Here is a 6348-nt window from a genome sequence, read left to right as displayed (position 1 = left end):
AAGTCAATAAGAGACAAAGAAATAATCCAAGCAGCCTAAACTGTTTAGCCTGACCGTGGTAAAGTCTAACGGGGACCTTAAATTTTATAGAATAATAATAATACAGGCAACTAACCAACCACTACCGGGCCGCCTAACCCAACACTACTTTCGCCGGAGGTTTCGTCACGCCCCCGATGGCGAAATCCTCCATTACAGCAAAAGTGTCTGTTTAACCTAACCTTAGTACAAGGTCTATTGGTGTCCTCAATTTTATAGAGGTTAGCCACCCGAAGTCAATAAGAGACAAAGAAATAATCCAAGCAGCCTAAACTGTTTAGCCTGACCGTGGTAAAGTCTAACGGGGACCTTAAATTTTATATAATAATAATAATACAGGCAACTACCTAACCACTACCGGGCCGCCTAACCTAACCACTTTTTCGCCGGAGGTTTCGTCACGCTCCCCGATGGCGAAATCCTCCATTACAGCAAAAGTGTCTGTTTAACCTAACCTTAGTACAAAGTCTATTGGTGTCCTCAATTTTATAGAGGTTAGCCACCGAAGTCAATAAGAGACAAGGAAATAATCCAAGCAGCCTAAACTGTTTAGCCTGACCGTGGTAAAGTCTAACGGGGACCTTAAATTTTATATAATAATAATAATACAGGCAACTAACCAACCACTACCGGGCCGCCTAACCTAACCACTACTTTCGCCGGAGGTTTCGTCACGCCCCCGATGGCGAAATCCTCCATTACAGCAAAAGTGTCTGTTTAACCTAACCTTAGTACAAAGTCTATTGGTGTCCTCAATTTTATAGAGGTTAGCCACCCGAAGTCAATAAGAGACAAAGAAATAATCCAAGCAGCCTAAACTGTTTAGCCTGACCGTGGTAAAGTCTAACGGGGACCTTAAATTTTATATAATAATAATAATACAGGCAACTAACCAACCACTACCGGGCCGCCTAACCTAACCACTACGGAGGTTTCGTCACGCCCCCGATGGCGAAATCCTCCATTACAGCAAAAGTGTCTGTTTAACCTAACCTTAGTACAAAGTCTATTGGTGTCCTCAATTTTATAGAGGTTAGCCACCCGAAGTCAATAAGAGACAAAGAAATAATCCAAGCAGCCACCACTATCTAGCCTAAACTGTTTAGCCTGACGTAGAGTTTTTAATAAATCTGGTGATATGGAACCACACACAACCCCCTTAACCTGGGATAATGCAATCAAATGGATAATTGCTAACTATTCTCAGAGATAATGCAATCAAATGGTTTTGGGGCTGCGCCCCGGACCCCTGTGTTAGATACTGTATTTGGTCATGATGAATTGTTTATTAGACTATAAGAAATCCTCTTCCTTCTTGTATTGGCAAGGGAGTTGCTTTAACTTAGGTATGCTAGCCTAAGTAAAAATAGACACGGAGCTGCGAAGACCTGATTCTTTTGCTGCATGTTTGAGTCTGCAACTTTGTTGTGATAAGACACTCAATCCTAGTGATTGTACTTACTCAACATAGTGACGGTGTAATTACCATCACAGATTGGGAAATTCCAACTTTGGAAAAAACAAATATTTGGCCTACCCAAATTTTGACTACTACCCGTGCGTCTACGTCCTGGATTGGCCAATCAGTGGTGCCCCACGGTGGCGTGATACATGCACGTTTACTGCGGTGCTCTGATTGGCTGACCGAACGTGGCGTGGTAGGTAGGCTGTTTCTACTCTAAGTCCTCTTCTTTCCTTTTTCATCCCCTCATGCACCGTTCTTTGAACGGGAGGCGGACTTCGCGATACGGTCGATCCGGCAAGGGAACCTGTGATAGTGCAGGGCACCCCTTGTCCGGGGTCACCGGTAGGTGGCAACTTTTTAGATATTACTATAGTCACAGGTAACCTGGGTGCAGAGCCCGACGCCCGTCCAAGAGGGCGGGGTCACTGCCCAGGCAGGAGCCCTGTGTTATAGGTAGGATTAGATGTAATCAAGAAGATGACAACTAGCATTAGAATAAAACATAGAGATAAGGGACACTCTATTGGAAGGGGAAAAGTGGCAGAAATCACTTACAACAAACTGCAAGTCCCACTAACTAGAATATTCAGCACCAATGAAGGTTTTAAAGTAATCTGTAAAGATGACTTTGATTCAGATAAAATCCTTTCAAAAGAAGCAAGAGATATATTTTACAATGAAGGCCTTATTGTTGTCATGCCACCAGAACAAAAAGCAAAAAGATCAGTTTTGTTCGTCAAGTCGATCAAGAGATCGGGAGGAAGACCTGAAAGAAGAACTGGAACGCCAAAATAGGTGGATGAAGATTGAAGAAGTCATTAAGATAAAGGACTATACTCATGTTTGAAGAAGTGTCAATGGCTGAGAAAGTTTTACAACAGGGCTTTCTAATATTCAACATGTCAGTCACACCACATCAAATAAAGAAGGAGACATTCATCAGTCTGCAAACTTGCTTCTCCTGCTACAAATATGAAGAACACACAACGAGAGACTGTCCGGAAAAAGAAAAAAGTACTGCAGATTGTGCAGGCGACGACCATACCTACACTGAATGTAAGAATACACATGTTGGCTGTCTCAACTGTAAGAGAAACGGGAATGTATACATAGGACATAGGACGTTAGCAATGGCATGCCCAATAAAAAACACATGATAAAGTACAAGAAACAAGGAAAAAGGAACAAGACAAGAAGGATACGACATACGTCGAAATAGCAAAGAGAGCGGTCCAAGAGGCTCATAGACCAGAATCCACAGTATTAAACCTAAGTGAGCCAATACATGATAAGGTAATGATTAGTATGATCCATGCATTTGCACAATATCATTGCACCCGGATCATACAATGAGGAATTAAGGAAAATGTTTAAATTGAATAACCTACCAGAGATGATATTTCCAGAGAATCCACAATCCGAAAAACTATTTCAGACAACATATGCAAGCGAACTGAGAGAAAGACTACATCAAGACGAACAAAGGTTTGAGCAAGGAGCACAGCTGATACACAAGGAACACAAGCGACTGATAGAGATCCCAGACAAATGACTAGAAGTGACAAAGAGAAGATAGAAATAACAAAAGGACAGACAAAGGAGTAGGAGGAGAGAAGATAAGATGGAAACTGATCACAATATACAACCTGAATCTGCTGAAGAAATTGGATTAAAAGTTATCACTACAACAAAACATGGAATCCCAACATCGAGACCAACAGGAGGGACAATAGTAAAAAACTGTGAAGGAGGGATATACAAGTGGACATATCAAGAAAAATCCTAAGTGAAGATTATGTCTGGTCACTAATTACTACGGACAAACTAAAGATTACGGCCAAAGACTTTAAAATAGTAGACCCGTCAGAGTATAGAAGAGTCAGAAGCGGGAAACAGGATGATAGGTCTCCACTCCAACTGCCACAATCCAAGTATAAGAAATAATGGACAATAGACAAACAGTAAGAACTTTAAGAATAATACAACACAACGAAACTGGAAGACCGAGAGAATTAACCTAAGTAATATATATCGCGAAATTGACCCTGACATTATACTAATAAACAGTCACGGTGAGACAGAAAACAACAACATAAAACTCTTTAACTATTATGTAAACCAAAGAAATAAATCGAGAAAAATGACGGAGTAGCGATAGCGGTTAAAAGAAACTTAAAATTTAAACTAATTGATGACTTCCAGGATGAATTTCTAGCAATAAAAATAAATACAACTCAAGGAGACGTAATTATTGCTACTACTTACCTATAGAAGACCTATTAAAATTGGCTAACAATAGTCATCCGATGTACATCTTAGGAGACTTTAACGCCAGACATAGGATTTTTGACAATACAAATAATAACGTCGTGGGAAACGCCCTTAATCAATTAATAAATTTAGGGAAAATCAATCATCTGGGTCCTAACTTTCCAACCTGGAGAAATCACAATACACAATCGACACCAGACAAAATTTTTACCAACAACAAAGCCTTTTCAATTACCATATAATAATACAGGCAGTGACCATCTGCCAATTATACTAACACTGTCAACAAGCCCCATACAGATACCAATAAAAAGAGACTGAAAATGAGTAAAACAGACTGGGACAGCTTCAAAGACGACTTAAGTAATCACCACTCGATTAACCTACAAGGAAAACAACAGAAGATATAGACTCAGAAATGGACAGACTGCACTCAGCAATAAAAACATCTATAACCAAACACACTCCTACTTCACACTTTAGAACATTACCCAACAACAGACTACCAGAAGAAGTTAAATTAATCCAGACCTATTACAATGAAATAAACAGGTATATGGAAAGACACGGCAGTAACAGATGGCTATTGTTACGAGTTGGGGATTTAGAATATAGTTATACGTCTACCCAGATCCCAACAGGTAACAACAATAAAAAACAAAGACAATCGGACTATAAAAGGGTAGACAAAGGATGCGAGTTTTCGTTGTATATAATAGAGTACCATAAATCCCTTAACAAAATATTCAGCTTATAAATTACCCTTAACCAAACTTAACCTAAACATTAACAGTATATACATATTAATAAACATAAAACAATCTCGAAGCAAGTGGACGTGGGGAAATTAATACAAGAGATACTAGTACTTAAGTGAGGAGCTGAGATGGCTGACGAGTAAGGCTGAGTATTGTAGAAGACGGTAGGTAGTCACTGCACGTACGTAGGTTTAGAGGATAGATGATCCTGTGGTCACTTCCCAGAGCCAAGTGCTCTCTCCTCGAATTGGAGGTGACGCAACAACCAGGATAGGGAGAAGGGAAACCTCGGAGTGGTAACTAAGACGAGTCATACTCGTGTCTCGTCCCTAGATGGCGTTGCTCGTGGTGCTGGGTAGGTAGATCAGGACAATAGATGGCGTGCTTCGTAGTGCTGGGTGGAGGGGTTCGTAACACACCCCCTCCAAAGACCTCCGTAGCGCGGGCGCGAAGGAGGTGATCACCTGGTGCGTCTGGAGAGTAGCTGCTGCATTTCCACTGGAGCTCGGGATAAGGAGTCTGCAATCAGGTTATAGGGCTGGGTGAGGAGAGCCCAGCGGAGGATTCGCTGGTTGGAGGTCTTGTTGGTTTGGATGAACGTGAGTGGGTTATGGTCGGTGAAGACTAGGGTTGTTTGTGGGCAAGACTGGAGGTAACATTCAAACTTCTTTATTGCCAACACCAGAGCCAAGGCCTCCTTCTCTATGGTCGAGTAGTTGGTCTGATGTTTTTCAACTTGGCGGAGTAATATGCCACAGGGTGAAGAACATCAGTGGTTGGGTCGGGTTGTAGGAGCACAGCCCCCACTCCGACACCACTAGCGTCGATTTGCAGATGGAAGGGCGAGGTGTAGTCAGGCTTGGAGGCAAGGAAGGCTTTGAGGCGGTGGAAAGACTGGTCGCACCTCTGGTTCCAGATGTAAGGGACCGCAGAACTGGTAAGGTCTGTGAGGGGTCCGGCCACGCTGGAGAAGTTACTGCAGAACCGACGGTAGTAGCCGCACATCCCCAGGAAGCGCATGAGTTCCTTCCTCGTCCTTGGAGTGGGGAAGGACAAGATGGCTCTAACGTTTGCGTCCTTGGGTCTCACCATACCATGCCCAACGATATGTCCCAGGTAAGTCACTGAGGCCCGGCCAAAAGCAGATTTAGCCAGGTTTATGGTGAATCCAGTCTCTTGCAGTCGTGCAAACAGTATCTCCAAACGCACCAGATGTTCGTCCCAGCTGTCCGACACCACCACCAGGTCATCCAGGTAGGCGAACGTCCCACCTAGGTCCTGAATTAGGAAGTTGATGGCCCTCTGGAATGTGGCCGGAGCATTAGAAAAGCCAAACGCCATAACCAAATATTGAAAAAGACCAAATGGAGTTATAAATGCCGAGATTATTTTGGCCCTATCCGTGAGTCCCACTTGATAATATCCTTTCAATAAGTCCACCGTACTGATAAATTTGGCACAGCCTATGCTGTCTATTATATCTTCAATCAAAGGTAAAGGGTAGGAGTCTGAGACAGTGACCTGGTTCACTTTACGATAATCGGTACAGAAACGAAAAGTGCCATCGGGTTTTGGAATGAGAAGGCAAGGTGAAGCCCAGGGGAGGTACTAGGCTCAGCTAAGTTATGTTTTAACAAAAAAACCTCCTTTTTCATAATCTCTTTTTTTGTGGATTTAGTCGATAGGCTGATTGCTAATGGGTTGTACATCATCCGAGATTAGCTTAATATCATGTTTAAGTATATTGCAAAACCCTGGGAGGTCTGATGTGACTTTAGGAAATGTTGATAATAACTTAGTGAGATCTTTTGCTTG

Source organism: Homarus americanus, unplaced genomic scaffold (assembly GCF_018991925.1).
Source record: "Homarus americanus isolate GMGI-L3 unplaced genomic scaffold, GMGI_Hamer_2.0 scaffold51646, whole genome shotgun sequence".
In the NCBI taxonomy this organism is placed as follows: Eukaryota; Metazoa; Arthropoda; class Malacostraca; order Decapoda; family Nephropidae; genus Homarus; species Homarus americanus.
The sequence above is the reverse complement of the archived record's forward strand: the minus strand, read 5'-3'. Positions refer to the sequence as shown.